This window comes from Gopherus evgoodei, chromosome 21 (genome assembly GCF_007399415.2).
Source record: "Gopherus evgoodei ecotype Sinaloan lineage chromosome 21, rGopEvg1_v1.p, whole genome shotgun sequence".
Taxonomy (NCBI): domain Eukaryota; kingdom Metazoa; phylum Chordata; order Testudines; family Testudinidae; genus Gopherus; species Gopherus evgoodei.
The window spans coordinates 12,448,852-12,458,025 of record NC_044342.1 but is presented as its reverse complement, the minus strand read 5'-3'; positions in this window follow the sequence as shown (position 1 = coordinate 12,458,025).

Genomic DNA, 9,174 nt, shown 5'->3' with positions numbered 1-9,174 from the left:
ATTCTACCACCTCCCCTGGAAGCCTGTTCCTGCACTTAACAACCCTGAGAGTTTATCATTTTTGATGTTCTCCTCTGGCTCTCTCCAGTTGGTCCATGTCTTTCCTAAATTGTGGCACCCAGAACTGGACACGATACACCAGCTGAAGCCTCATCACTGTTGAACTGAGAGGGACAGTTACCTCCTGTGTCTTATGTACACTCCAGTATGATATTAGCCTTTTTCACAACTTCATCATGTTGAATAATATTCTTTTTGTGAGCCAATCTGACCTCTTCCGCCCCAATACTTTTCAGCAAATATGGCCTCCTTGCTAATCATGCAGTGCCTGGCTAGCTCAGTCGGTAGCACATGGGACTCTGAATCCTTGGGTACAACTGTCATAAACAGATAGCTAAGGGTTAATGTCTCTTTCACCTGAAACACCTGACCAGAGAACCAATCAGGAAACCGGATTTTTTCAACTTTGGGTGGAGGGAATTGTGTGTCTGAGTCTTTTGTTTCCGTCTGCCTGCTGTCTCTGAGCTTTGGAGAAGTAGTTCTATTTTCTAGTCTTCTGTTTCTAAGTGTAAGGACAAAGAGATCAGATAGTAAGTTCTATGGTTTCTTTTCTTTGGTATTTGCATGAATATAAGTGCTGGAGTGCTTTGATTTGTATTCTTTTTGAATAAGGCTGTTTATTCAATATTCTTTTAAGCAATTGACCCTGTGTTGTATCATCTTAATACAGAGAGAACATTTGTATTTTTTCTTTCTTTTTATATAAAGCTTTCTTTTAAGACCTGTTGGAGTTTTTCTTTACTTCAGGGAAATTGAGTCTGTACTCACCAGGGAATTGGTGGGAGGAAGAAATCAGGGGAGGTCTGTGTGTGTTGAATTGGCTAGCCTGATTTTGCATTCCCTCTGGGGAATAGGAAAGTCCTTTTTGTTCCCAGGACTGGGGAACGGAGAGGGGGAATCACTCTGCGTAGTTTCACAGAGCTTGTGTCTGTGTATCTCTCCAGGAGCACCTGGAGGGGGGAAGGGAAACAGGATTATTTCCCTTTGTTGTGAGACTCAAGAGATTTGGGTCTTGGGGTCCCCAGGGAAGGTTTTTCAGGGGGACCAGAGTGCCCCAAAACACTCTAATTTTTTGGGTGGTGGCAGCAAGTACCAGGTCCAAGCTGGTAACTAAGCCTGGAGGCTTTCATGCTAACCCCCATATTTTGGACGCTAAGGTCCAAATCTGGGAATAAGGTTATAACATGGTGGTAGCGGCGGGATATAGACAGAATCCAGAAGCCAGTAGGAATATTATATTTTTCTTTTCTCTGCTAAGGGCTTTTTAGCAGAGAGAAACAGTTTGGTTTTAAAAGGGAACCAGAGAGAATTTTTTTTTTCTGCTCTCTCTAGCAGTTTGTGGTTTGCATGTTAAGCGAGAAGACTGTTGAGGGTCTTTTGTCATGCAATAGCCCTCCCATTAGGAGGCAAGTACCAGCACTTATATGCATGCAAATAAAGTGGTTTTTCTGGTTTCCCTTCATTGAACATTAGCTAGAGAGAGAAAAGGAAAAAAGCACTGTTGCTAGGCAGACTTCTGGAGGCAACAGAGAGCCTGCAGTTCAGAAGATAAACACCGGAGGGCACCCCAACACAAGAAAACAGGAATCATGACTTCTAAGGCAAAAATTGAGGCCGAAGAGCAAATCAAAGAAGCTGAACACAGGCGACAACTGGAAATAAAACAAAAAGAGATGGAGATGAAAGAAAGAGAAGAACAAATCAAACAGGCAGCACACAAAAGAAAACTAGAAGAAGAAGAGTTCGCCCACCGAAGGAAACAAGAAGAAGAAGAGTTGGCCCACCGCCGAGAAATGGAAAAACAACAAAAAGAAAATGAAGAGAAGGAAAAACAGAGAAAACATGAACTGGACTTGGCAAAAGCTGGGCTGCCTGTGCCAGCCAACCCTAACAACCCGGCGCCAATTATTGCTCCACAGCACAGGAAATTTCCCACCTACAAGGCAGGTGATGACACCGAGGCCTTCTTGGAAAATTTTGAAAGAGCCTGTCTTGGGTACAGCATCTCCGAAGACCAGTACATGGTAGAATTAAGGCCACAACTCAGTGGACCTTTAGCAGAGGTGGCAGCTGAAATGCCCAAGCCGCAAATGAATGACTATAAACTTTTTCAAACCAAGGCCAGATACAGGATGGGGATAACCCCAGATCATGCCCGTCGGCGCTTCAGAACCCAAAAGTGGAAACCAGAGGTGTCATTTCCCAAACACGCCTACTACATTGCAAAAAACTATGAGGCCTGGTTAACAGGAAACAACATTCAAACCTTGGAAGAACTGAACCTCCTCATACAAATGGAGCAGTTCTTGGACGGTGTTCCTGAAGACATCACACGGTACATACAAGATAGAAATCCCAAAAATATCACTGAGGCGGGGGAGATTGGAGCCAAATGGATGGAACTGGCAGAAAGCAAGAAAGCTACTGTCAAGGGGAACGATTACCCCAGGGGGCACACAGACCATAAACCCTACAACCGAGGACAGCCAAAGACCCCACATACCACCCAAGTAAAGCCACAGATACCCTACCCTTCAACCTCACCAGTCTCCAGTAACTCACCTCGGCCCAGTGACCCATCAGATGGAAGATGCTTTAAGTGTAATGAACTGGGACATATCAAGGCCAACTGTCCCAAGAACACCATGCGAGTGCAATTCATTACACCTCCATCACACCAAAGATCCCCAGGCCCAGATGCCTCTCAAATACCCTTGGAGAGAAGGGAAAATTTGAGAGTGGGCAGAAAGAAGGTTACTGCGTGGAGAGACACGGGGGCACAAGTGTCAGCTATCCACCAATCCTTCGTTGACCCCAAATTCATCAACCCAAAGGCCAAAGTTACAATTTACCCCTTCATGTCACAAGCTGTAGACTTGCCTACAGCTCAACTGCCTGTCCAGTACAAAGGCTGGTCAGGAATGTGGACTTTTGCAGTCTATGACAATTATCCTATCCCCATGCTACTGGGGGAAGACTTGGCCAACCAGGTGAGGCGGGCCAAGAGAGTGGGAATGGTTACCCGTAGCCAAACCAGGCAAGCTTCCCGACCCATTCCTGTTCCTGAGCCGTCCACAGAGGCCCCGTCTGTGTTACCAGAGACCCAGACAGAGGTAGTTGACCCGGATTCCATGCCTACCACTGAAACAGCCACAGCATCTCCAGTCCCAGGCCTGGAACTGGAACAGCAACCAGCACCAGCAATTGAAACCCCATCTTCAAACTCAACGCCAGAGGGCGCCAGCGAGCCAGAACTGGCAGAAGCACAAGACAGCCATACCCAAAAGGCTCAGCCAGAGCCTGAAATACCCTCAGGTGCACCAGCGGAGAGCGGTTCACCAGCAACGGAAACAACCCCATCACCTACATCGCTTCCAGAGGGACCAAGCCCAAGTCCACAGCCTGAGGAAGAACTGGTAACCCCAGCCTCAAGGGAACAGTTCCAGGCTGAGCAGGAAGCAGATGACAGCCTTCAGAAAGCTTGGGCGGCGGCACGGAGCACCCCACCGCCTCTCAGCTCTTCTAATCGATCCCGGTTTGTTATAGACCAAGGACTTTTATACAAGGAAATTCTTTCTGGTGGACACCGGGAAGAATGGCAGCCGCAAAAACAGTTGGTGGTTCCAACTAAGTACCGGGGGAAGCTCTTAAGCTTAGCCCATGATCATCCCAGTGGCCATGCTGGGGTGAACAGAACCAAGGACCGGTTGGGGAAGTCCTTCCACTGGGAGGGGATGGGCAAGGATGTTGCCAAGTATGTCCGGTCTTGTGAGGTATGCCAAAGAGTGGGTAAGCCTCAAGACCAGGTCAAGGCCCCTCTCCAGCCACTCCCCATAATTGAGGTCCCATTTCAGCGAGTAGCTGTGGATATTCTGGGCCCTTTCCCAAAAAAGACGCCCAGAGGAAAGCAGTACGTACTAACTTTAGTAGACTTTGCTACCCAATGGCCAGAAGCAGTAGCTCTAGGCAACACCAGGGCTAACACTGTGTGCCTGGCCCTAACAGACATCTTTGCCAGGGTAGGTTGGCCCTCTGACATCCTTACAGATTCAGGGTCTAATTTCCTGGCAGGGACCATGGAAAAACTGTGGGAAACTCATGGGGTGAATCACTTGGTTGCCACCCCGTACCACCATCAAACCAATGGCCTGGTGGAAAGGTTCAATGGAACTTTGGGGGCCATGATACGAAAATTCATCAACGAATTCTCCAATAATTGGGACCTAGTGTTGCAGCAGTTGCTGTTTGCCTACAGGGCTGTACCACATCCCAGTTTGGGGTTTTCACCATTTGAACTTGTGTATGGTCACGAGGTTAAGGGGCCATTACAGTTGGTGAAGCAGCAATGGGAGGGGTTTACGCCTTCTCCAGGAACTAACATTCTGGACTTTGTAAGCAACCTACAAAGCACCCTCCAACGCTCTTTAGCCCTTGCTAGAGAGAACCTAAAGGATGCTCAGGAAGAGCAAAAGGCCTGGTATGACAAACATGCCAGAGAACGTTCTTTCAGGGTAGGAGACCAGGTTATGGTCTTGAAGGCGCAACAGGCCCATAAGATGGAAGCATCATGGGAAGGGCCATTCACGGTCCAAGAGCGCCTGGGAACTGTAAACTACCTCATAGCATTTCCCAATTCCTCACTAAAGCCTAAAGTGTACCATGTTAATTCTCTCAAGCCTTTCTATTCCAGAGACTTACAGGTTTGTCAGTTTACAGTCCAGGGAGATGATGCTGAGTGGCCTGACGGTGTCTACTACGACGGGAAAAAAGACGGTGGCGTGGAAGAGGTGAACCTCTCAACCACCCTGGAACGTCTGCAGCAGCAACAAATCAAGGGGCTGTGCACTAGCTTCACCCCATTGTTCTCAGCCACCCCAGGACGGACTGAACGGGCATACCACTCCATTGATACAGGTAATGCTCACCCAATCAGAACCCCACCCTACCGAGTGTCTCCTCATGCCCAAGCTGCTATAGAACGGGAGATCCAAAACATGCTACAGATGGGTATAATCCGCCCATCGACCAGTGCATGGGCATCTCCAGTGGTTCTGGTACCCAAACCAGATGGGGAAATACGCTTTTGCGTGGACTACCGTAAGCTAAATGCGGTAACTCGTCCGGACAACTATCCAATGCCACGCACTGATGAGCTATTGGAAAAGTTGGGACGTGCCCAGTTCATCTCTACAATAGACTTAACCAAGGGGTACTGGCAAGTACCGCTAGATGAACCTGCCAAGGAGAGGTCAGCATTCGTCACCCATGCGGGGGTGTATGAATTCAATGTCCTTCCTTTCGGCCTTCGAAATGCACCCGCCACCTTCCAGAGGCTGGTAGACGGTCTACTAGCTGGACTGGGAGAATTTGCAGTTGCCTACCTCGATGATGTGGCCATTTTTTCACACTCCTGGCCCGAACACCTACTACACCTGGAAAAGGTCTTTGAGCGCATCAGGCAGGCAGGACTAACTGTTAAGGCCAAAAAGTGTCAAATAGGCCAAAACAGAGTGACTTACCTGGGGCACCAGGTGGGTCGAGGAACCATAAACCCCCTACAGGCCAAGGTAGATGCTATCCAAAAGTGGCCTGTCCCAAGGTCAAAGAAACAGGTCCAATCCTTCTTAGGCTTGGCCGGATACTACAGGCGATTTGTACCACACTACAGCCAAATCACTGCCCCATTGACCGACCTGACCAAAAAGACCCAGCCAAATGCCGTTAAGTGGACTGATGAGTGTCAAAAAGCCTTTACCCAACTTAAGGCAACGCTCATGTCTGACCCTGTGCTCAGGGCCCCGGATTTTGACAAACCATTCCTAGTAACCACAGATGCATCTGAGCGTGGTATAGGAGCAGTGCTCATGCAGGAAGCAACAGATCACAACTTCCATCCTGTCGTGTTTCTCAGCAAGAAACTGTCTGAGAGGGAAAGTCACTGGTCAGTCAGTAAAAAGGAATGCTATGCCATTGTGTACGCCCTGGAAAAGCTACGCCCATATGTTTGGGGACGGCGGTTCCAACTACAAACTGACCATGCTGCACTAAAGTGCCTTCATACTGCCAAGGGGAACAACAAGAAACTTCTTCGTTGGAGTTTAGCTCTCCAAGATTTTGATTTTGAAATTCAACACATCACAGGAGCTTCTAACAAAGTTGCTGATGCACTCTCCCGTGAGAGTTTCCCAGAATCCAGTAGTTAAAAAGTGTTCTTAAAATGTAAAAGTCTGTTAGTTATATACTTAGTAGTATATGTAAAGGTGCATGTGTTGTATTGATCTGTTTATTTTCAAGTTCTAGAAGGAAATTGCCGCCAGTGAGCTTCCCCACTGTCTGCAATTTGGGGGGCGTGTCATAAACAGATAGCTAAGGGTTAATGTCTCTTTCACCTGAAACACCTGACCAGAGAACCAATCAGGAAACCGGATTTTTTCAACTTTGGGTGGAGGGAATTGTGTGTCTGAGTCTTTTGTTTCCGTCTGCCTGCTGTCTCTGAGCTTTGGAGAAGTAGTTCTATTTTCTAGTCTTCTGTTTCTAAGTGTAAGGACAAAGAGATCAGATAGTAAGTTCTATGGTTTCTTTTCTTTGGTATTTGCATGAATATAAGTGCTGGAGTGCTTTGATTTGTATTCTTTTTGAATAAGGCTGTTTATTCAATATTCTTTTAAGCAATTGACCCTGTGTTGTATCATCTTAATACAGAGAGAACATTTGTATTTTTTCTTTCTTTTTATATAAAGCTTTCTTTTAAGACCTGTTGGAGTTTTTCTTTACTTCAGGGAAATTGAGTCTGTACTCACCAGGGAATTGGTGGGAGGAAGAAATCAGGGGAGGTCTGTATGTGTTGAATTGGCTAGCCTGATTTTGCATTCCCTCTGGGGAATAGGAAAGTCCTTTTTGTTCCCAGGACTGGGGAACGGAGAGGGGGAATCACTCTGTGTAGTTTCACAGAGCTTGTGTCTGTGTATCTCTCCAGGAGCACCTGGAGGGGGGAAGGGAAACAGGATTATTTCCCTTTGTTGTGAGACTCAAGAGATTTGGGTCTTGGGGTCCCCAGGGAAGGTTTTTCAGGGGGACCAGAGTGCCCCAAAACACTCTAATTTTTTGGGTGGTGGCAGCAAGTACCAGGTCCAAGCTGGTAACTAAGCTTGGAGGCTTTCATGCTAACCCCCATATTTTGGACGCTAAGGTCCAAATCTGGGAATAAGGTTATAACAACAACAATTTTTTTATTTAATGGGAATTGGTCCTGCTTTGAGCAGGGGGTTGGACTAGATGACCTGCTGAGGCCCCTTTCAACCCTGAGATTCTATGATTTTATAATTCTATGCCCCATTTTGTAGCTGTGGATTTGATTTTTCCTTCCCGAGTGAAGTACTTTGCACCTATTTTATTTTAATTTCATCTCATTGATTTTGGACCAAGTCCCATGTTTCTCAAGGTCATTATGAATTCTAATCTGGTCGTCCAAAGGGTTTTTGACCAGTTCTAGAGATGTGCAAAAAATGTTAATGGGAGTTCAGCATACACAATTCCATGGCAGCCTGGAATATTTCACTCTAGATGCACACTTGGAAACTTTACTTGTTCCCATAATATAATAAGTAGGGACCACCAAATGAAATTAATAGGTAGCAGGTTTAAAATAAATAAAAGGAGGTTCTTCTTCACACAGCATACACAATCAACCTGTGGAACTCCTTGCCTGAGGAGGTTGTGAAGGCTAGGACTATATCAGGGTTTAAAAGAGAACTAGATAAATTCATGGAGGTTAAATCCATTAATGTCTATTAGTCAGGATGGGTAAGGAATGGTGTCCCTAGCCTCTCTTTGTCAGTGAGTGGAGATGGATGGTAAAAGAGAGATCACTTGATCGTTACTTGTTAGGTTCACTCCCTCTGGGGCACCTGGCATTGGCCACTGTCGGCAGTCAGGATACTGGGCTGGATGGACCTTTGGTCTGACCCAGTATGGCTATTCTCAAGAACATGGAGTTATAAATATATAAAAACATTTTTACTGGATTTTTTAGCATCCTTTCTATTGTTAATAAATAATGGATAATAAATGACTTCAAATATTTTCTGTATATATATTTTTTTTTTAAAAAAAGAACATATTTCCTAATGGTTCTTAGTTTTTAATTTTTCCATATTGATTCCTTTTATTCTAAGAAAGAAAGAAAGAATAAATATGAAATTTTACAGTAAGAGGACATGATGGGAAGGGGGCTACAAAGGGCAGGGTATGGAAAGGGGCTACTGAGGTCAGGGTGTTTAGGAGAGGGGGCTGTAAAGAGGTCACTGAGGAACAAACATAGAGATTTACCTAGAACTAGAAGGGTCCTTGTCTCCAGTCTTCACTAGCAGGATCAAGTTTGATTTTTGTCCCAGATCCCTAAATGGCCTCCTGAGGGTTTGAATATACAACCCTAGGTTTAGGAGGCCGTTGCTCAAACCACTGAGCTATCCCTCCACCCATTTGCTCTGAGGGAAGGGTGTGAAGGGGAGGGGGCTGCAAAGAGGTCACAAGGCAGGATTTGGAGAGGGGTTCACAATTATCATTGAGGATAGTGCTGATCGGGAGGGGGCTGCACAAGCATCATTGAGCACAGAGTGTGGAGGGGAGGTGGCTTCCCAGGGGACACTGAGGGCTGGGTGCGGGGGGTAGCTGTTTCACAGGGGTCACTAAGGGGATGGTGTGAAGGGGAGAGGCTGCATTGGTGTTACTGAGGGCAGAGTGTGGAGAGGAGGGGGTTGCACTGGGATCACTGATGGGATGATGTGAAGGGGAGGGGGCTGCACACAGGTCACTGAGGGCAGAAGTTGTAGGTAAGAGGATACCCAGTGTTTAAGATGGGCTGAATGCTATAAGGAAGACTGACTTTTTTTCCCTTGGCACATGACTGTCCATTGTTATCATGAATGACTATGAGTTGTCCTTGTGAGTTCCGATATACAGGAATTCCTCACTTAACATTGTAGTTATGTTCCTGAAAAATGTGACTTTAAGAGAAACAATGTTAAGCAAATCCAATTTCCCCATAAGAATTAATGTAAATAAGGGAGTTAGGTTCCAGGGAAAAAAATTTCACCAGACAAAAGACTATATATA